The sequence below is a fragment of the Schistocerca gregaria genome, chromosome 4 (genome assembly GCF_023897955.1).
Source record: "Schistocerca gregaria isolate iqSchGreg1 chromosome 4, iqSchGreg1.2, whole genome shotgun sequence".
NCBI classification, from domain to species: Eukaryota; Metazoa; Arthropoda; class Insecta; order Orthoptera; family Acrididae; genus Schistocerca; species Schistocerca gregaria.
Genome location: NC_064923.1, coordinates 392,521,350 through 392,543,519, shown reverse-complemented (window position 1 = coordinate 392,543,519; position 22,170 = coordinate 392,521,350). Strand labels below are relative to the sequence as shown.

At 44.1% G+C, this 22,170-nt stretch overlaps 1 protein-coding gene across 1 annotated transcript in view; it reads right to left on the bottom strand.

The window, feature by feature from the left end:
- The window catches only part of LOC126267006 (zinc finger protein 629-like), a 493,507-nt gene that overhangs the window by 365,369 nt on the left and 105,968 nt on the right, over positions 1–22,170 (bottom strand). The window contains exon 2 of the mRNA XM_049971770.1: positions 7,093–7,144. The gene's annotated coding sequence lies outside the window, so the exon portion shown is untranslated. The remainder of the gene's footprint in view (positions 1–7,092; positions 7,145–22,170) is intronic.

Here is a 22,170-nt window from a genome sequence, read left to right as displayed (position 1 = left end):
GCTGCGACTGCTCCGGAACACCCCGCGCACAGTAGGTCCAGCCTCCCACGCCACGCGGCACCCACGCGGCCGCCACGTCGCGCCGGGTGCTGGAGTATCGAGGCGGCCGTTACATCATCGGGCGCAGCAAAAAGCTCGCGCCTATTGCGCTCCATTCAGGGCAGCGGGCCGAGCCTGCAGCGGCGCGGAGGGCGCGTGCCACGCCGCAGGGGTGCCCACACCTGCCCCTACCAGCCGCGCAGACCGCGGCTCACCTGGACCGGCGCTTCTTCTCAACGGTACTGGCGCGCTGGTTGTGCTTCCGTACGTACGCTCACCGAGGTCACAAGGTTCCAGTGGTCGTCGATATTTACCAGCTCACCATAGGCAGAACGGATTCCGGATCTTTCTCCAGGGTAAGAAGAGCAGATGAAGCGTACAGGAGGACGTCCTACCTTACTGCAGCCACTTTCCAGTGCCTTATAACGTTTACGCCAACGGTCAGCCATTACAGAATACGGCAGCACTTCGTCTATACTGATGATGCAGCGGTTGCAGCCCGAAGGAAGGCGTTGAAAGAGGTGGAAGAAAACTAAATTGAATACGCTTGGCCTTCATTATGACTTCCGGCACCTGAAGCTAAATCTCAACAAGAATCAGGTGTGCGCATTTCACTTACGGACTAGAGATGTTGTTGTTGTGGTCTTCAGTCCTGAGACTGGTTTGATGCAGCTCTCCATGCTACTCTATCCTGTGCAAGCTTCTTCATCTCCCAGTGCTTACTCCAACCTGCATCCTTCTGAATCTGCTTAGTGTATTCATCTCTTGGTCTTCCTCTACGATTTTTACCGTCCACGCTGCCCTCCAATGCTAAATTTGTGATCCCTTGTTGCCTCAGAACATGTCCTACCAACTGGTCCCTTCTTCTTGTCAAGTTGTGCCACAAACTCCTGTTCTCCCTAATTCTATTCAATACTTCCTCATTAGTTATTTGATCTACCCATCTAATCTTCATCATTCTTCTGTAGCACTACATTTCGAAAGCTTCTATTCTCTTCCTGTCCGAACTATTTACTGTCCACGTTTCACTTCCATACATGGGTACACTCCGTACAAATACTTTGAGAAACGACTTCCTGACACTTAAATCTATACTCGATGTTAACAAATTTCTCTTCTTCAGAAACGCTTTCCTTGCCATTGCCAGTCTATATTTTATATTTTCTCTACTTCGACCATCATCCGTTATTTTACTCCCCAAATAGCAAAACTCCTTTACTACTTTAAGTTTCTCGTTTCCTAATCTAATTCCCTCAGCATCAACCGACTGAATTCGACTACATTCCATAATCCTCGTTTTGCTTTTGTTGATGTTCATCTTACATCCTCCTTTCAAGACACTGTCCATTCCGTTCAACTGCTCTTACAGGTCCTCTGCTGTCTCTGACACAATTACAATGTCATCGGCAAACCTCAAACTTTTTATTTCTTCTCCATGGATTTTAATATTTACTCCGAATTATTCTTTTGTTTCCTTTACTGCTTGCTCAATATACACATTTAATAACATCGGGGAGAGGCTACAACACTGTCTCACTCTCTTCCCAACCGCTGCTTCCCTTTCGTGCCCCTTCACTCTTATGACTGCCATCTGGTTTCTGTACAAATTGTAAATAGCCTTTCGCGGCCTGTATTCTACCCCTGCCACCTTTAGAATTTGAAAGAGAGAAGAGAAGACGAGAGAAGCTCGCGCGAACTGTACGTCACGAGGCAATGCGAACAACTTCAACATAGTCCAACACCAGTGTATCTGGATGTTACTCTTGACGGTGTGCTTTCCTTTAAGAAAATCTGCCGTGACACCACCCAGAAGGTCAGTGCAATAAACAATATTTGGAGAAAACTTACAAAACACTCCTACTCCCGTCGACAAACGCTGCCTTGTTGCTGCAGTAGCTCCCCCCTACTGTCAGAAGAGCAATCGCTGCCGATGCACAGAGGGCAAAGCAGAACAGTAACCCCGGTCATCCACTGTATGATCATCAAGCTGTAGTCTATCGACGGAAATCTAGAACGATCATTGCTAGGACGCAACCACTAGACGGAACACTGGAGCCTAACCGCGTCACCAGATGGAAGATTAAGCTGCCGTCGGATATCCCTGCAAAGGAAAAACTAGCCCGGGAGACGATCTGCCCAACCCTGTTTGGAGATCAGTTATTTGTCTTACGGTGGGCGTCCCCAGTTGCAAGGCCAATATGCAAAAATCCTTACAGCGGATGGAGACGTGTCCTGTGAGTGCGGAACAACACAGGATGCTGGCCATCTCTTCATATGCCCTGTACTGGAACAACCTTCCACTGCATGAGACTTGATCAAGGCAAATAAGACAGCCATTGGAGTTGGTGCGTTCTGGAAAAGGGGTCCGGGCACGGGAATTAATGAATGATCATTTGCTACAGTCTGAAGCCTCTGGCCAGGTCTGTTTGCGACATAGACTACACCATCGCCTTCTTTATTCCCGCCATCTGTCTGTCTCCATCTTGATGCTGTCTTCTCCTTTCTTCGTCAGTCCTTCACCACCTTCAGCCAACTGTATCTTCCTTTTGGTCTTTAACCCTTCCGTTTAATCTCGTGTATTTCCTGGGTCCCCCCCTTCTCCCGCATTCGCTCAACATGTCCAACCATGTAAGCGTTGAGTCCTCTACGTTACCTTGTGATGGTTCCTCCTTCACTAATGCCCCGATCGTCTCATTCCTTAACCTGCCCATCTCTGTCACTCCAGCACTGTTTCCCAATAATTTCATCTCACTAGATTGTATTTTGCTTCTCTATCTTTCCTGTCATTAACCGCGTCTTCCAGACATACGTCAGGATTGGAACATAGTACGCCCAACATATAACCCTTTCGCCATCTTGAGGTACATCGTTGCCCCAGATCAGGCTTGTAACTCTGTCCCAGAATGCTTCTGCTTGTCTCTTCCGCTATTTATGCCTCTGTCGTTTCTTCCATTCTCTTTTATTAATCTTCCCAGGTACTTCAAGCTCTCCACCTTCCTCGGTTGTTTCCCATCCGTTGTTATTCCAGTTCTTCTTTGTGTGATAATTCATTCACTGGTACTTATGCTAAATTTCAGCCCATATCCTTTTACTTTTTGTTGCCATGAGTTCAACAGCTCCTACACTTCCTCCTCCCTGTTTCCCAGAATAATCAAAGCGTTTGCAAACACCTTTGCATTCATCTTTTCCTCACCAATTGCTGGTGCCGCTATGGTAGTTTTCTCATTCATCTCCACAACGAAAGTGCACGTCCGTGCCTCAAGCCGTTCTTCTGTTCCGGCCCGTAAGATCTCCCTCCTCTTATTTTCAGACACCTCACTCTCCTGTTGTATATTTGCCTCATCCTCCTACTCTGCTTTTATACTCCACTGTTCTGCGGAGATCTCCATATCTTTCTTCATACACGATTATATTATCTTTCAGAACCGAGGAAGTCCATCTGTAGATCTATTCCTATTCATAATTATGATGCTGTAGCTGTCTTGTAAGGAAACTTGAGATTCCAATGCCACTACGCGCAGTTTAGATGCGAAACGGGTACGGTTCCCAGAGATTTTTATGTAAATGACCTAGAGCCACCGTGGGAACGCATGCAATTTGAAGGTTCTAAAGGGTTTTTAAGAAAGAGAGACGCTACTGGTAAATTTAAAAAAATGCCAATAAACACAGCAAATAGAAACCTAAAGGGGATAGGATAGATTGAGCAAGGATTTAGATGTTTGCCCAGGTCAGACTCAGCTTTTGCGGAAGAAAGGTCATGAATACAGAGTGAACACAGTAGTGCTACATATATGCAACAAAGAGAAAAAAGCTCACTCTCTTGCAAGCACTTGAGCTAAGTCACCTGTTCTAATTGAGCAGCTACATCGAGCACCCCGCTCACACTCTTTCCTTTGCCTGTCTACTTTGGTTAACTCGATTTTCTAGCCGAGTAGCAATAATTTCAGCTGCAGCAATCCTCCTGTTACAGATTTCCTTCAATATCGACAGGTTGAAAACTCCTGGATCAAATCCTAGCCTCTGTAGACCTTTCAGTCTGCTAAGATTATTAAAGTGTAGTAATTACGCTTTACTGGAACGAGGCATGCTGCAGATGGTAGGCGTAATAGTAGACACACACAGAACGTTCGTAACCTTTACTTCTTTGCTGCAGCATGTACAGAAACACCATAAATCAAAGAATACAAAATCAGTGGCAGTGATGCTATTCCAGAGCCTTCTTGTTATACTACACAAACATTCCCCGAGCGGCAATTGCGTAAAACTGGAAGAAAACGTCGCAAGAATAAAATACAGAATAGAGAACAAGAAAGGAACTTGGCCTCGTGCAAGCTTTTGCCAATTATTATTTTTGTCACTCTTAGGAGTGGAAGTGAAATGTAATATTCACAGACTGAAATTTTAATACCCTGTAGTTAATAAAGAGCCAATAAAATTTTTTAAACAATTTTGGTCGCTTTCATTTGCGTCCGCCTTGGAGCCAGTGTACCGTAAAATCCTGTCCTGTCTTATCCAGAGTAAGAAGCTTTTAATCCATTACAGCAAGCAGAAAAGCACTTGTATACATCCTAAAAACGAATATTCCTTGAGTTTGGGATTTCGCGTATTGGCGAAAGAATAGCTTTGGACAAGTTATGAAGTTTGTGTGAGCCGATACTGGTGACTGGGCAGCCTGGAGGACTGTGCTCATACTTGTCAACTACCGCTTGAAAATGGAAAAATAACCATAATTAGCCAGTTGTAGAAATAAATAATAAACATGTGGAAGGCGGGAAATGTCGTCACTCCAGTGTACTGAACACACTGGCATCACATCAGTGGCGAGATTCAAAACCTTTTACAGCTTACTTTGTTTTACAGACCCTGGCGATGAGAAGTTTCTGTCTGTATTTGGGCCTTGTCCCGCGCCAACGCAGGGTCGGCCTTATTATTACTGATATGGCAGTGGTAGCTGCAGAGGGTGTCCGGATGCCGCCCCCCCCCCCCCCCCCCCCCCCCCCAGGACGTAAGTAGTGTACCCCAGCTGTCTGCGTCTAGTGTAAGCCTTGACGTAGAGCGAACGTGTTCAAGATGTCTGTGAGTCGTGTACCTGAGATGGGACATGGGGACTAGCCCAGTATTCACGTATCGGGATGTGGAAAACCGCCTAAAAACCACATCCTGGCTGGTCGATCCGGGATCGGCGTGCTACCCGACTCCAGGAAGCAGCGCATTAGCGCTCTCGGCTACCGTGGCGGGTGTCGACGAGAAATATGGACCCTGAATTACTGCGACGCGTGCTTCTGCAGAAGTCTACCTGCCCGCCTGTGACGTAGCCGAGCACGGTGCATCCGTTGTGAGGTGGGCACGTGCTGCTGGCTTCGGCCCGGGACCGCCCAGTGGGACAGCCCGCTACAGCAGGGGATGGGACGGGACGGGATTCGGTGGCGCACCTGGCCTTAAAGGGATCCGGGGAGGAGGCCAGACAGGTCCCTCTCCTTCCACGTAGCGCATTGTGCAACTGCCTACCCACCAGCTGGGTGCGCGTAGCCGGGGGCGTCGGCGCAGACGTTACGCAAAAGGGTTGCGGCCGCACCGGAAATACCCGGCTGTTCAGTTGTTACTCTGCGTCCCGCACACCGAACCCTTTTGAAAGTCCAGTTACAGCATCGCCAACTTCACCGTTACAAATTCCTATACTGAAATAACAACAAAAATGCATTCATACACGCAGCAGTACATTACACGTTGCACAGCAGAGCCACGTTTCCACTCCATTCAAGAAACAGCTTCATAGCTGCTACAGTAATCTAATAGAATTTTTCTGTTTTTCAGTGAAATTTCTGTCAGCGAAAAGTGCTACTGTCTGTAATAAGCAGCCATATACTTTTTTCTGATTTCAGGTGTTATTGCACTTGTTAGCGCCATTTGAATCTTGCCTTCCACTAGATTTTGCAGTATTTTATGCCAGATCGTTTAAGTAAAAGCACAAATACCATGCTGGATAGGAAGCTTTTAGTCTATTACACAACGTAGAATGACAGTTTTATTCGCCATAAAAGGAATATTCTTGCAGTAGCTGCAGAAAGTGATCACTCCAATATACTTGTAATGCCATACACAGTTTGCGTAGCGTCGAGAAAATTACATTTTCGTATTCAATAAGTCACACCATGATTTGAGACTCAGTGATCATCAGGTGACTATTCAAGAACATAATCAAATTTTCAGCGGTATACTACTTGTTTTGGCATAGGACTAACCGTACACAGCAGTATTAGAACTAGAGTCACATGACCTCAGATTTAATACGATACACAATGTGGTATTTTAGTTACCAATATAAACAGTTCTTCATCAGCACACGTCATGTAAATAACTCGAGTGTCCATGGCTACATTATGTGTCGATAATCAACTCTGATTTATGTTTAGCGCCTCAGAGGGCGTTTGCATATGTCTTGCGTTGACATTGAGTTATCGCGGAGACACTTTTAATGTGGAATCGACGGCCGTGAAGCAAATTGCCTTTGATTGAGACTGTGATGACACTATGTTCTTCTATCTGAATGTGATGAACAGTATATGTTCATTACAAACGCGATATTTCTATCTATCTATCTATCCATCTATCTATTTACTGGAAGGCGTTTAACACCGTACTCTAGCAGTGAACAGCTGCCTGGTGCTTCGAATATCTAGATCAGAAAAAAATCTTTTTGTGCCTAGAAAATACCATCAACATCGTTAGAGTGGCAAAAGATACAGGAACACAAGACACTTACAGACACACACAATACAAATCATCTCATAAATTTGATTAAGGTTAGGCCGGCCAGAGTGGCCGAGCGGTTCTAGACGCTACAGTCCGGAACCGCGCATCCGCTACGGTCGCAGGTTCGAATCCTGCCTCGGGCATGGGTGTGTGTGATGTCCTTAGGTTAGTTAGGTTTAAGTAGTTCTAGGGGACTGATGACCTCAGAAGTTAAGTCCGATAGTGCTTAGAGCCATTTGAACCCTTTTTTTGATTGAGGTTATGTGTGTTCGTATTTGCTCAAGGTAATACAATACGTACCTGTTGTGAACAGAACAGGTGAAGTAAACGACAAACGACAGTCGCCTATGGTCTGAAACATAAAATAAAGAAAGATAGATGTCAGTATTTGAATAGAAATCTAGTAATAAAAGCAGTAGCTGCTCTGATTATCATGCTACTTCAGCCAAACGAACTTTTACACTAGTGGACAGGGTGAATGTTTATTACTCGTGCATCCCTGCCTCCGCACCCGATGTCGCGTGTGTGGTGGCTTCCTTCTCTCAGTTCGAGTCCTGGGGTAGAAAATTTTCAGTATTCGGCTGGCTAGGTGAGGGCAGGTAGTAACGTGAAGTTCCTGATCACCAGTCCTTGCACCAATGGTCTGGATTAAATTCCAAACCTCTCCGCAATGTCTCATGAAGTGAGGGCATGTGACAGATTTGATGCCGTGCGGTCTGTGGGGGCCTTTGCTACCGTTTGATCTCAGAGGAGCTTACCACCACACTTTTGATGGAGATCCCTCTGTCGGATAGGGATGTTAAGCACGGTTGCCCCTTGGTGCTATTCGAGAGGAATGGGCTAGGTGCCGGTACGGTGTTTCTCACTGTGACCTCCCCTTCATCCTTAACAACACAGACCGAACACGACACTGTAGAACTGTCATCACAATCATTTCAAACGACACAGGTACAAACGACACAGGTACACACCTGGCACTTCATAAAAGATCGGAGTAAAGTACAGTAATGTCAAACCACCCCCACTAGGATCTTGCCTAGAACGGCGATGCAGGATTCCTACATCTGCTCCCCTAAGTCATTCCCAAAGTATCGGGGCTACTTGGACTTCGTATATTACTCCCACAAATTTCGGAAATTGTTTGTGTGAGGTGTTCTTGGTTTCAGTGGCTCATTAAGGACATGAATCAAAGACTTTTACAAAACGAAAGGTGCTTTTGATCATGACTTCAGCATTTCCTGGAAGAATAAATTTGATGTACATGGTGCCCCATATCATTTGATGTGAAAGAACATCACGTTCACCAACATGAGCTGCTGTTTGAATAAAAAGTTTTCATTGAGCAGTGGTTTTGATAACGTCCATCATCAGCTTTGATGACACACATCATCATAAGGTCCATAAAAAGCAACCTAATGTACTAAACAACTGTAATATCAGGGCATCAATAACAAAATGTAATTTAAGTTATTCTTTTATTATCATATCCATTAGAGATATTGCCATGTGTTCAGGACGTGATTATAAAAGAAATACTCAGATTACATTTTATTAATGGTTCCACGGTATTACCTATGTTAAGTATATTGATTTGATTTTTATATGGACCTGATTGTGATCTGTGTGATAGTAATTGATGGTCAACAAAAAGTTTTTATTCAAGAAGCAGTTCCTTAAAGATATACATTGTTGATAATGCATGAATATGTTTGGGCAATCTGTGCGCGGTGTTGAGTACCATCTTTAAGAAACATTTTGTTCAGCAGCTGATTGGTAGCCGGCCGCTGTGGCCGAGCTGTTCTAGGCGCTACAGTATGGAACCGCACAACCGTTACGGTCGCAGGTTCGAATCCTGCCTCGGGCATGGATGTGAGTGATGTCCTTGGGTTAGTTAGGTTTAAGTAGTTCTAAGTTCTAGGGGACTGATGACCTCAGATGTTAAGTCCCATAGTGCTTAGAGCCATTTGAACATACAAATACCTCCAGAAGAGAGTTCATAACATTTAGTTTTGTATTCGATATTAACAATTTTATATTTTTGAGAAGTGCTGTCTTTACTTTTTATATCCACTCTAGTTCAGCCATGGTCATTTATTTTAATGCCCAGGTGGCAAAACTTACCGACTACTTTTAGTGCCTCGTTCATAAATCTGATACAGTCAAGATCATATGATTTACTTTTGTTGATATTCATCTTGTAACCTCTATTGAAGATACTATCCATTCCGTTCAACTGCTCTTTCAAGTCCTTTCCAGTCTCTGACAGGATTACAATGCTACCGGCAAACTGTGAAGTTTTCATTTGTTCTACCTGAATTCATATTACAGCTGCAATTTTTTCTTTCGGTTTTCCTTCACTGCTTGTTCAATGTAAACACAGAAAAACACTGCAGACAGGCAACAATCCTGTCTCACTTCCTTCTAAACCACATGTTACCTTTTACATCCTTTGACTCTTTTAGCTAACTACCGTCTGGTTTCTGTTCGAGTTGTAGTTAACTATTCGCTTCGTGTATTTTACCTCTGCTACTTTAAGAATTTCAAAGAGCAGATTCCAGTCCGTTAATGAGTAACGATAATAATTAATGCTGTTTGTAGTAATAAGTTGAAGCAAAGTGTTTATCATCCTAGCAAACCAAAACTATAAGAAAAACTATATTGTTACAGTGACCACAGTAGATGATTTAAAATACCGTGTGATCAAAGAGTCAGTATAAATTTGAAAAAATAATAAACCACGGAATAATGTAGAGAGAGAGGTAAAAATTGACACACATGCTTGGAATGACACGGGGTTTTATTAAAACAAAAAAAAAAAACCATTTTGCTAGACGCGTGAAAGATCTCTAGCGATCGTCGTTTGGTGACGATCGTGTGCTCAACCGCCACTTTCGTCATGCTTGGCCTCCCACGTCCCCAGACCTCAGTCCGTGCGATTATTGGCTTTAGGGTTACCTGAAGTCGCAAGTGTATCGTGATCGACCGACATATCTAGGGATGCTGAAAGACAACATCCGACGCCAATGCCTCACCATAACTCCGGACATGCTTTACAGTGCTGTTCACAACATTATTCCTCGACTACAGCTATTGTTGAGGAATGAAGGTGGAAATATTCAGCATTTCCTGTAAAGAAGATCATCTTTGCTTTGTCTTACTTTGTTATGCTAATTATTACTATTCTGATCAGATGAAGCGTCATCTGTCGGACATTTTTTGAAAGTTTGTAGTTTTTTTTTTTTTTTTTTTTTTTTTTTTTTTTTTTTTTTTTTTTACTTCTAATGAAATCCCATGTCATTCCAAGCATGTGTGTCAATTTGTACCTCTCCATCTACATTATTTCGCGATTTATTCAGTTTTCTAATTTATACTGACTTTTTGATCACCCGGTAAACATGGTTGAAAAGGGCAAATAGCAAGCCCTAAAACAGCCCGCCTAAAAGGTACGGCCATATATATATATATATATATATATATATATATATATATATATATATATAGCCGTACCTTTTTGTTATACCCTATATATAAAGGTACGGCCAAACGTTCAGGAAACATTCCTCACACACAACGAAAGAAAATATGATATGTGGACATGTGTCCGGAAACGCTTACTTTCCATGTTGGAGCTCATTTTATTACTTTATCACGTAGGAATGAAGCCTCGTCCGTAAAGAGAACATTTGCAGTGAAATGAGGATTGACATATTGTTGGATGAACCATTCGCAGAAGTGTACCCGTGGAGGCCAATCAGCTGCTGATAGTGCCTGCACACGCTGTACATGGCACGGAAACAACTGGTTCTCCCGTAGCAGTCTCCATACAGTGACGTGGTCAACCTTACCTTGTACAGCAGCAACTTCTCTGACGCTGACATTAGGGTTACCGTCTACTGCACGAAGAATTGCCTCGACCATTGCAGGTGTCCTCGTCGTTCTAGGTCTTCCCCAGTCGCGAGTCATAGGCTGGAATGTTCCGTGCTCCCTAAGACGCCGATCAATTGCTTCGAACGTCTTCCTGTCGGGACACCTTCGTTCTGGAAATCTGTCTCGATACAAACGTACGGCGCCACGGCTATTTCCCCGTGCTAATCCATACATCAAATGGGCATCTGCCAACGCCGCATTTGTAAACATTGCACTGACTGCAAAACCAAGTTCGTGATTAACACTAACCTGTTGATGCTACGTACTGATGTGCTTGATGCTAGTACTGTAGAGCAATGAATCGCATGTCAACACAACGACCGAAGTCAACATTACCTTCCTTCAATTAGGCCAACTGGCGAAACTAAAATGCGCTCTAACATGGAAATTATTTCTTTATTTGTGTGTGAGGAATGTTTCCTGAAAGTTTGGCCGTACCTTTTTGTAACACCCTCTCTGAGGGGACAGAGCGGCCTGTTTTAGGGCTTCCTATTTGCCCTTTTCAGCCATGTTTACCAGATGATCAAAAAGTCAGTATAAATTTCAAAACTGAATAAATCACGGAATAATGTAGATGGAAAGGTACAAATTGACAGACATGCTTGGTATGACATGGGGTTTCATTAGAAGAAAAAAAATACAAACGTTAAAAAAATGTCCAACAGATGGCGCTTCATCTGATCAGAATAGCAAATAATTAGGATAACAAAGTAAGACAAAGCAAAGATGATGTTCTTTACAGGAAATGCTCAATATGTCCACCATCATTCCTCAACAATCGCTGTAGTCGAGGAATAACGTTGTGAACAGCACTGTAAAGCATGTCCGGAGTTATGGTGAGACATTGGCGTCGGTTGTTGTCTTTCAGCATCCCTAGAGGAGAGATGTCGATCGATCGTGTTACACTTGCGAGTTCATGTAACCGCGAAGGCAATAATCGCACGGACTGAGGTCTGAGTACGTGGGAGGCCAAGCATGACGAAACTAGTGGCTGAGCACACGATTATCACCGAACGACGCGCTCAAGAGATCTTTCTCGCGCCTAGTAATACGGGGTGGTGTTTTCTTTCTTTTTTTGTTTGTTCTAGTAAAACCCTATGTCATTTCAAGCACGTGTGTCAGTCAATTTGGACCTCTCTACCTACCTACATTATTCCATGGTTTATTAAGTTTTCAAACTTATACTGACTTTTTGATCACCCGGTATTTTAAATCAGTTTCTGTGGTCACTGTAACAATATAGTTTTTCTTACAGTTTTGGTAAAGCGAAACGCGTTTGATCTAAATCAGTCTTTATTACATTCGCTGAAGAGTGTATTTAACGTATGTAACTTGTACAACTGCGACTGCGGAATACAAGAGACCGAAAAACAGAGAAGACAACATGCAACTGAATTACATTAATTCAGCTCGGGACCGAGGCACCGTGTTCGACTAGCACCTGGCGCGCTGCCACAGTGACACGGCGGGTACCTTGGGAGGCCGTTGCTGGTTCCACAGGGAGTCTGCGGCGTGTCCGGCGGACAACGCCCCCAGCCGGCGCTTTGCCAGGCAGCCGAGCGAGCGGCCGGGCGCGTCGCTTTTTTCCGCTTTCGCTTGCGCCCACAAAGCACGGCGGGGGGGTTGGGGGGGCTGTCAGGGGTGCCGGAGAGCGGAGAGGACTTGTTGAATGCCCTCACCTCACCTCACCCCGGGGCCGGCCGGGCGGGCACGTGCGCGAGGGCAGTTAGGACCGGGTGGGCGGCGTCTTCCACGGCAGCCGGGGGCGCCAAATTTTTTGTTCGGACCCCCCGGCGGGAGGGGGTGAGAAAAACGTTAGCCCGAGGCGCAGGGGTGTCCGGCGCCGCCTCCCGCGGCCTCGCCCGCCTACAGCGCGGCCCGCGGCGCCCACGCACCCCTGGCTAGCGGCGGCGTTTGCCGAAAGCGGCTGACGGGCTTTTATTTGGGCCGGCCGCACTGTGATTTCTGCGGTCATCAGCAGACGCAAGGGCCGCGGCGCCGACACACACACACACACACACACACACACACACACACACACACACATTTCGCGTTATAGGTTAAGCGGTTAACTGGCGCCACACACAAGGTCTCTCGTTGGCTGTAAAGCTTTTGGCAGCCTTTTACTTCCATTAGAGCGTCGATTATCCGAAGTAACTGGGGGACACGGGTGTTCGGAAAAATGGTTTATTCGGATAATCGAACTGTACATGTTTATTTGCCAAAAAGAAGTACTGTACAGTCAATTTATTCATAAAAGAGGCATCTCTTTTAGTACCTATTACAAAGTAACATACAAACGCAACTTCAGTAGGAATATATAGTAATAATCTCGTACTTGTCCCTCATAGAACGGACAACACGTTTACGTTTAAGAATTTTGTATTGTCATGTTCACTTCTTCACGCAGCAGCACACAAGTGGTCGTAACAGAGAACAGAAGGTGACTGCATCGTGAGAAGCTCTTCCTGGGGGCGCGCAATCCTTCAAACTGCGCGGAACGGCACACCTCAGCTCTAAGCTGGCGCAGATGTTGCTGTGAACAGCTTTGATACTGCCGCTACTTCTACTACCAGTGCCGAGCCGACAGACGTATGCTGATTGTTGGAAAACAGAGGCTGGCTGCTTGGCTTGTCAGCAGCGCCTTGTGAAGGCCCCATTAGAAGCAATGTTCCGCCAGCGGTGGCCCAGTGCGGGGTCTACTGTGGGAAACTTGGTTTGGGAGTGACGGACGGTAGGGTGAGAGAGCAACAGGTGCGAGCGAGTACACAGTTCGGTTAAGCGGTCGCTCGGCTGACCGACGTTCGCATAATCGACGCTCTACTGTAATAAAAATAACAAAAGCATTTACATTAGGAACTGATCTACTCATGTAGCGTAACGCACAGCGCGCTACCTTGAAAGACAGGGAGATGCGCCAGGTCCGGAACGAGTTCGCACGGCGGATTAACGATCGTGGCTGGTAAATTGGCCAGCCAGAGTATGGTATTTAGAGGGTTTCTCACGCTCGGATAAATGCTGGGATGGTCCCCACGTTCCACTCCATGTAATAAGATACCAAATAACTCCAATACGGTAATACACAGAACACTGTACGTGATTCACAGAATGACGAGCTCACGACTTCTCTCCCTAAAGTTATCTTGACGACTGTAACTTCAGGGAAAGCATCCGGCCACAAACTAAATACAGTTAATGCTGCGGGGCGAGGGAGGCGGGGGGGGGGGGGGGGGGGAGCTGAAGGAAGGGGGCAGGAGGGGGGACATACGGCACACAATATACAGTATCACGTCACTAATGCCGCTCCACTTTTGTTATGGTTATTCTGTTTCGATCTCTTAGGTACCCTACTGAGTTTTATTCCTGTACCTGACTGCCGCCGGAGTACATAAAATATTTTCAATTAGAAAAAAAAGAGAGTATAAGAAACAATTCACTTTTTTTCTTACTGTGAAACTGCAAGTACACAAAAACGAAAGATGCGCTCATAGTATAACAATCGCAACATTTGTGTGTCCGGCAGAATAAATGATGTTCGTTATATAACTGACAAGACTGATTTTATTCTAATTTCATTTAATTATTACGTGAATTTTAGACGACTTTCCATTGTTGCTGGTCGACCTCTGTGGCCGAGCGGTTCTAGGCGCTTCAATCTGGAACCGCACGGCCGCTACGGTCGCAGGTTCGAATCCTTCTTCGGGCATGGATATGTGTGATGTCCTTAGGTTAGATACGTCTAAGTAGTTCAAAGTTCTAGGAGACTGGTGACCTCACAAGCTAACTCCCATAGTGCTCAGAGCCATTTGAATCATTGTTTGCAAAGAATCGCTGTGGGGGTAAGAACCACCTGCATATCATTGGGCGTGAGAGTGAAAATGGAGTGTAGCCTACGACACGTGAATTTCCAGATTTTAGTCATCCACTATTGGAGGCTGTGGTTTATGGCTGTGGTTTCAGTAATGAAGATGGGCGCAGGATCCTAGAATTCGTTAAAGGAAATGACCTAGCTATCGCCAATATGTTTTTAAGTATTGCATATTACACACGATCATCTTCACTAGCGGTGGGCACAATACTTATACTGACTAGATGTTACTCCACAGACGTGACCTCCTAATCGTCATGGACTAAGATCATATCTTCTGAATGCCTAGCCCCTCGACGACATCCGAGTGAAAGGTTACATAAGCATGTGAAAGGTCAAGCCAAAACCAAATGTTGGAAGCTACAACAATATAAAGTAACCATCTTTGAGGAGACTGTGTTCCCTTCCGTTAATTCTGCGCATATCAGTCACACTTGGTCAATATATAACAACTCTGTAATTAGAACAGCTCAATCTCCGAAACTACAAAGTTACCAAGAAGGAAGTGCCTACGAGCTGCACAGACAAAAGCGAATCACTACCAACATTTAGATAACCAGCTAGCAAGTATAGAAGGGGACAAGATCCCCTACCCACTGGCCTGAGCGCGATGTAGAGCAAGTCAGCACAGAGAAAACTACAAGTGAGTAAAAGGTGAGAATGGTCCTTGGCCCCGTGACAGCAATATGATTCTCGGATATTGACGTGAGTATTTCAGTGGAATATCAAGCACTGAATTCCCTCAGCTACCAATATCAAAAGCTAATGTCACAACTGGACCATTTATATCAGATGAGGTCAAAGTATCTATTCGTAACATGATAGATGGAAAGGTTTCGGGACAAGACGACCTTCCTGCAGACATTTGGAAAACTGAGGGTCGTTACTGTCAGAGCGACCACCTGGCTGGTAGAAGTCTACAACTCCGTCATTCACTGAGTCATATATCCACCGATTGGCCTTCTAGTATCACGTACCTACTTTTTAGGGCAAGAGTGGCACTGCTGAATGCATCAGCCATCGCCCAATCCGACTCCTCTTCAATACTGTGAAGATATTCCAACGTGCCCTTGACGACAGCCTGCGGAACATTGTCCATCTCGCAATAAATCGATCTGAGTTTGTGAAGGGACGTGTCACGACTGAGTCAAGTTTTGCTACGAGCCAGCTGATGGAGACATTCTGCGGGAAAAGAAAGTTACTACATCTTGCTTATTTCACCGTCGAGAGGCATCTAGTCGAGTACCATATCAGATGATTTGCTATGCTCTTCACGATCTTCAAGATCTTGAAACCTACATCAGCTGGGTAAAAATGATGTACAGAACCACCAGCAGGCGTGTGCGGTGTTGTGAAGAACTGACTGACAGCTTCCCTGTGACAGTTGACGTTAATCAAGGCGCACCTCCGTCTCAGCTGCTCTTTGTTACTATAAAGGATACCATCAGAAGTGTCTACCGCTATACGCTGATGATCCGATGCTTGTAGCGGATATCGGCGAGTATCTTCAAATTCAAGTTCGATCACGGTATCATCATCTATGAAGTTCTGGCTTCCGTTTAAACACCCACAAGACTGAGTAACGATTCCATCTCCTAAAACAATACGTATTAACGAATCTCCTCTTATCCAGGTGGGCGCATTTTGATATCTTCGTTCTCGACAACACAGGAACCGTTTCGTGAATGAGGATGTGCGAGCAAGAGTCAAAGTGAATTGGATGGTTCAAATGGTTCAAATGGCTCTGAGCACTATGGGATTTAACATCTGATGTCATCATTCCTCTAGAACTACTGAAACGTAACTAACCCAAAGACATCACACACATCCATGCACGAGGAAGGATTCGAACCTGCGAGCTTAGCGGTCCCGCAGTTCCAGTCTGAAGCACCTAGAACCAACTGGATGGTATATAGAGGGACGTCACTGGTACTCTTTGTGATAATAAGTTGCTCCCCCACCTAAAACCAAAGATACACCGCACAATACTGAGGCCAGATGCGTTATATAGTACTGAATGTTGGCCCTCACCTTGAAATGCCAACCTCCAAGTACGTGTTATGGAAATGAGGATATTGAAAAGATTATTAGGGATTTTGCTGCTGGACCACATCAACAATACAACGATCCGACAAGTAGATGGAGTGGCTCCTATCAATGAAAAGATGCGAGAACAAAGACTTCGGTGTCATAGACACATCATACGGGCATCACCTACTTCAGGCATCAGCTCAGCCTACCATCTCACTGTCGAAGGCCAGAGACAACGTGGAAGACCTAAATTACAGTGACTTGACACTGTAAACGGAGATCTCAGATTAAGAAGCCTAACCCACAGGAAGCGTTAGACAGTGAGAAAGAAGCCCATGGACCCAAAAAGCGTAATTACTTGCAACGAACTTTACACATCATTTCAAACCTTTGTGAAACTTTTTGTCGCTGCCAACGCCCATAAAATGATGAAAGGCAAAAAGTTTATCGGCTACTACATTTTCGCTGTCCATGCAGTAAGACTGAAGCCTCAGGCATGACGTTTTAATTTGTTACGTCTTTACTACTTACTGTATTCCCGGCATACTTTGGAGACAGTATTCACATATACCCCTAAATGTACCTACAAAGTTATATCATCGTACGAAACTATGCTTCATCAGCATTTACCAACCTTAAACCACTTGCTACGCACATACTTGTCCAGAGCACGATTTACAATCTGTTTAAACTTTGCCCATAAGTCGTCTATGTCCATCTTTCTGGAACTAGATGATTGCATTTCATTGTCTATGCGAGATGCTAACAAATGCTTATTTGCTCTTTCTAGCAGAAACACTTTCCTACCCCTCTTGACCGATTTATTAATTTTCATAACCATAGTCGCTATGATGATATCATCATGATCACTAATCCCCGTCTCTATAGTGACATCATCGATGAGGTCCGAAGGGGGCAAGGAGAGGATAAACTAATAGAACCAGAATAAATACGTACACGCGCAGCGCCGTATATTCTGTTCATCTAGGCACAATTTAGGAATTGCAAAAGTTTACTAGTTCATGCTGCATGTATCGAGTTGATTTCCATCACGTTATTCACAACATTTTGTACCTGTAAACAGTGTGTCGCCAGAGGAATGGCCAATATTCAGGAATATGACAGGAACGATCATTCGAAGCAAAAAGGTCAAAATGGACTCTAATATTCTTACTTTAAGAACTACAAGCACTTGTTCAGTAGAAGAGGTGTGATTCACACTAGCGACGATAAACAAAGGTATGCAATTTAGAGCCCACGTTTGCTAGACTTTTTTGCTGACATTTCGCTGAGTGTTGGCCAGTCGTGTTGAGATGCCCTCTGTAACATACATAATACGAGATGACTTCTCGCTGTGTGCTGAAACGTCGCCTATATAAAATACTGAAAATTTGCTAACGAAAATTCCTCTTGCATTCGTTGTGTTTTCCTTTTGGTTAAATATCAAACTTTTTGTTTATATACTCGACCTTTGGAAATTGCCTTTGGCTGGGACAGGGCACCGCACGGCGATGTCAGAAATGTATACATCACATACAAAGAAAAGCATAGTGTACGGTGAAAGTACGGTATTTTACAGCCAAAGTAAGAGATGCAGAAGTCCGGAAAAGAAAAATAGTAGAGGCAGATGAAGAAGAAGATAAGCAAACTAGTTTATAGAAAATTTAACGTGTAGTAGTTGCATCGAGAGGAAAGATGCAGAGAAAAAGACTGATGAATGATCGGATAGTTTGCGAGCTCCAGTTGCACAGAAGGTGGGCGGTACCACTGTGGATCTTTTCGTCTGGACGATTTGTGGGAAAGTATGTTATATAATTTGTTTTTACGTACGTTAACCGATTATGCATTATTAATTGTTATTTATGGAAGATTAAAAATGTTTGTCGGTGTTTTCTATTTATTGCATGGTAGACGCGGAGACTTGACGCATCTTACGCAAGGGTACGAGATTTTCCAGTCGCAGGATCGCAAGAGGATACCTTAAGCTTTGTCAAAAATTCCACTGTCTATTGTTGGCTTTTTTCTTAGAAAAAATATTCATGTTAACTTTGTAGCATTTCTGACTTAACCACAGTTGCTTTCAGATATATGTTCAGTAACTGAAAGTTATATTAGGTGGCGATAACACGTATATTGATCTGTTATATTGATTTATTTAAAGTCTTGAAGATAAAATGTGTTTGTGTGTGGATTAGTTTTGAAAGTATTCATAGGGAAATTATTTTACAATTTGCGTACAGCAAAGATACTTAAAAATAATCGATACATCTGAATTAAAACTGAAATGCAAACATTCCTAGAAATTGGTAAATTGATTTATGGTTTTTAACAGATTGTTTTAATATTTTCCGAAAGGAAAGACGCTATAAGCTATCTACCAATAGAAAACACGCTAATAAATTTTCCAGAAAATGTTTGTAATGAGAACTAATCTTGAACAAACAATTTGAATTTCTCAGAGAACGATGAATATGTATCCAGAGGGCAAAGAAAACTGCTGTGTGGCAATATTATCACATCGCTGGTTTCCCTAGTAACACGGAAAGAGCAGCGTGGAGATTACGTAGAACTTTAATTTGGACTTCTACTGTTTCCCGAGGCACTTCCGCTTTTTCCAAAATGTCCCGCTGTTCCGACTTCCTTTAGCGCTCAAATATCCCGCATTGTTATGATTCCGCTTGCTTGAAGTATTGTACGCTGCCGGTCTTTCGATTTGCAATATGCTGTGCATTGCGCAGCTACGACTATATACTCTAGGAAGGGGCACTTGTACAACTTGTCCCACAATCTTTGTTTATTTGCTGTTAACGTCTTGCATAATTGATAGTACCGATTCATGTTCACTGTTCCATTATACCAAACCGACAGTATAATTTTAATAGTAATATAAAAAGCGAGTTCACTTTTATTACTAGTAGTGGCGAGTCTATAGCAGGTGCGTTGTGCACTTCAAACTTTGCTGTTGCACATGATTGAAGGCCTGACAACGTGAATCACATTGAGAAGACAGACTTCGCAGACACATGTTGATAAAATTCATAAAAGTGAAATGTACGACGACAGTGCAGCAGAATAATTGTAAGAAGTCATTTGGTATCGTCTGAGTCCATGATGCAAATGTAAATTTCTGTGTTCGTTAGGTTTTGTCAATACATTTTGCGTCTAGTTTTTTTTCTTTAACTGTCTCAATTTTATACTAAATTTTTTAAAGCGTCCCATTTTTTGAAGAAAATGAAATGGACATGCTCTTTTATTCTCTCTAAAATTTTAAACGACGTGCAACAATATTCTTCGGAAAAAGAGTAGTAGTGATCCTAAAGGAAATAGGCAATTTAATTTTGTGAGTCGAATGCAAATTTATGACAACGCACAAGTATGCTTGCACGGGACGAAGGACGTGCACAAAAAGTCAAGTGAGTGTTTCAGAATGAAAGTGCCGCTTCGTCTTAGTGCACGCAATGACGCTATGACGACGCACGGGGATGCGCTAGGCGAGGGTGAGCGGAAGCAGCCCACGCCGCCTCTTGCCCCCCCCCCCCCCCCCCCCCCCTCGCCTGTCGCCTGAAGACGTCCGGCGGCAGCTGTGGGTGCGAGCAGACCTTTAAAAGCGGGGAGGCGCATCTGCCAGGGCGCGCCCTCGCCAACGGCCCGTCCGCAGATGCGCTGCCGTACCTGTCACCCCGCACCAGAAAAGACGTCGCCTCGCGGACGCATCTGTCCGTGAGGGACGTGCTATTCAGAGAACGCGCATTAGCCTACACCGGCACGTTTCAGGCCACTTCTATACGTACAGCACTTTTGTGTAAACCCGTTTATAAGTAAAGCCGTTACGTGCTGCTCGTCAGCTTTGTCACTGTAGCACCGGAATTTCACAGGAGTGCAAAGAACAAGGTTGAGATGATGCCCAAAATCTAAAAAAAAAAAGGTGACCCATCTCCAAATTTCCAAAAAATGGCGTTCTCATCCGATTAACAAACTAGGCAAGTGTGTATGAGTTTGAAAAGAAGAATATCCCAGCAGTGGGGTCGAAACGTCGATCGTTTGAAGAAATTTGAAGCGGCCTAACAATCCAGAGGATTTGAACTTCAGTGTGAAAACTATCGGAAGACTTGTCTGAAATGTAATGTTTGTAAACTGTTGATCAGAATGATATAAAAATGGAAGAAAAAAATTGAAGTCGTACTGGAGGAAGGTATTTCGATTTCAGTGTAGAGTGACAGTTGTGTTGTCTTCCATACCCTATGCTACTCAAGTCCAATCTCTGGTGCTCTACAGAGATGGGAAGCAACCCATGTGTTCATGCAAGTTAATTAAAGGAAACAGTAATATCGTGCAACGGTAACGTCTTATTGAATGATAATTAAAGAGATGGGCCAATGAAACATTACAATAGCGGTACCACACCACGCAATAGGCTAATTAATGAGAAGAAGGACCGTATCATCTATAACAGAAACAAGTGGTCACTCTAGCAATAAGATTTATTGTAACAAAGTAAAACACATGAGTTACCCACTGAAACAAACAGCACAGATAGTTGAACATGAAAAATGCGAAGTTTTTCGGAGAATATGTGAATGTGTCCAGTGAATGTGAACATGATCAGAAAATTACAGGAAGAACACAGAAAAATAAGACTTAATACCAGTGAGATCGCCGGCCGCGGTAGCTGAGCGGTTCTAGGCGCTTCAGTCCGGAACCACGCAGCTGCTACGGTCGCAGGTTCGAATCCTGCCTCGGGCATGGATGTGTGTGATGTCCTTAGGTTAGTTAGGTTTAAGTAGTTTCTAAGTCTAGGGGACTGATGGCCTTAGATGTTAAGTCCCATAGTGCTTAGAGCCATTTCAACCATTTTGAACCTGTGAGATCACCAAAGCGCAAATTGTGAGCAAATTAGCTGCCTGCAAAATATCAAAACAAAATAAACAGCTCCTCAAGGGAGTAAACTAACATCGCATCCATATGCAATTGCTGATTCAAACGATGACGCATCTTACCACACTCTTAGCGTAAAAGGAAAGGCAGCTGCAAGCGCGGCTGCACGCCCACAGTTCAGCCCTCTTTCTGTTCTCAGAACTCAAGTAGAAACATCCTCCTCTGTGACGTCTTATTAGTCGTCCAACAACTCGTCATTACTCCCCGATTTCCCAATAGCAAATGTACTCTTCCATCGCCTAAAATGAATTCATTACTCTCTAAACCCCTAACGAGAAGTATACTGTTTCATTACCCCCTGAAGTCATCTCTCTCCAAAAGCCTAAAGTGAAGTGATTACTCCATCGATGTCATCACCCTTCCATCTCCTTACGTGAAGTGTTCTCTTTCTGGAAGCTATGTAGCCTCGCTGTTTGTCTGTCAGAGCTGGAACTCGTCAACCGATAGTGATAGACACTGTGAGTTCTGTGGAGTAGAACTCAAATAAAGATTATAAACAATCTCGTATTTTTGCAGATTTCTGCTGTTTCCAACAAATGTTGCCCTGAGGTGGGGAGAAAGGCAGAAAATCTCTCCCAACACATGACACAATTTTGAAACAGCTCAATGAGACGGTT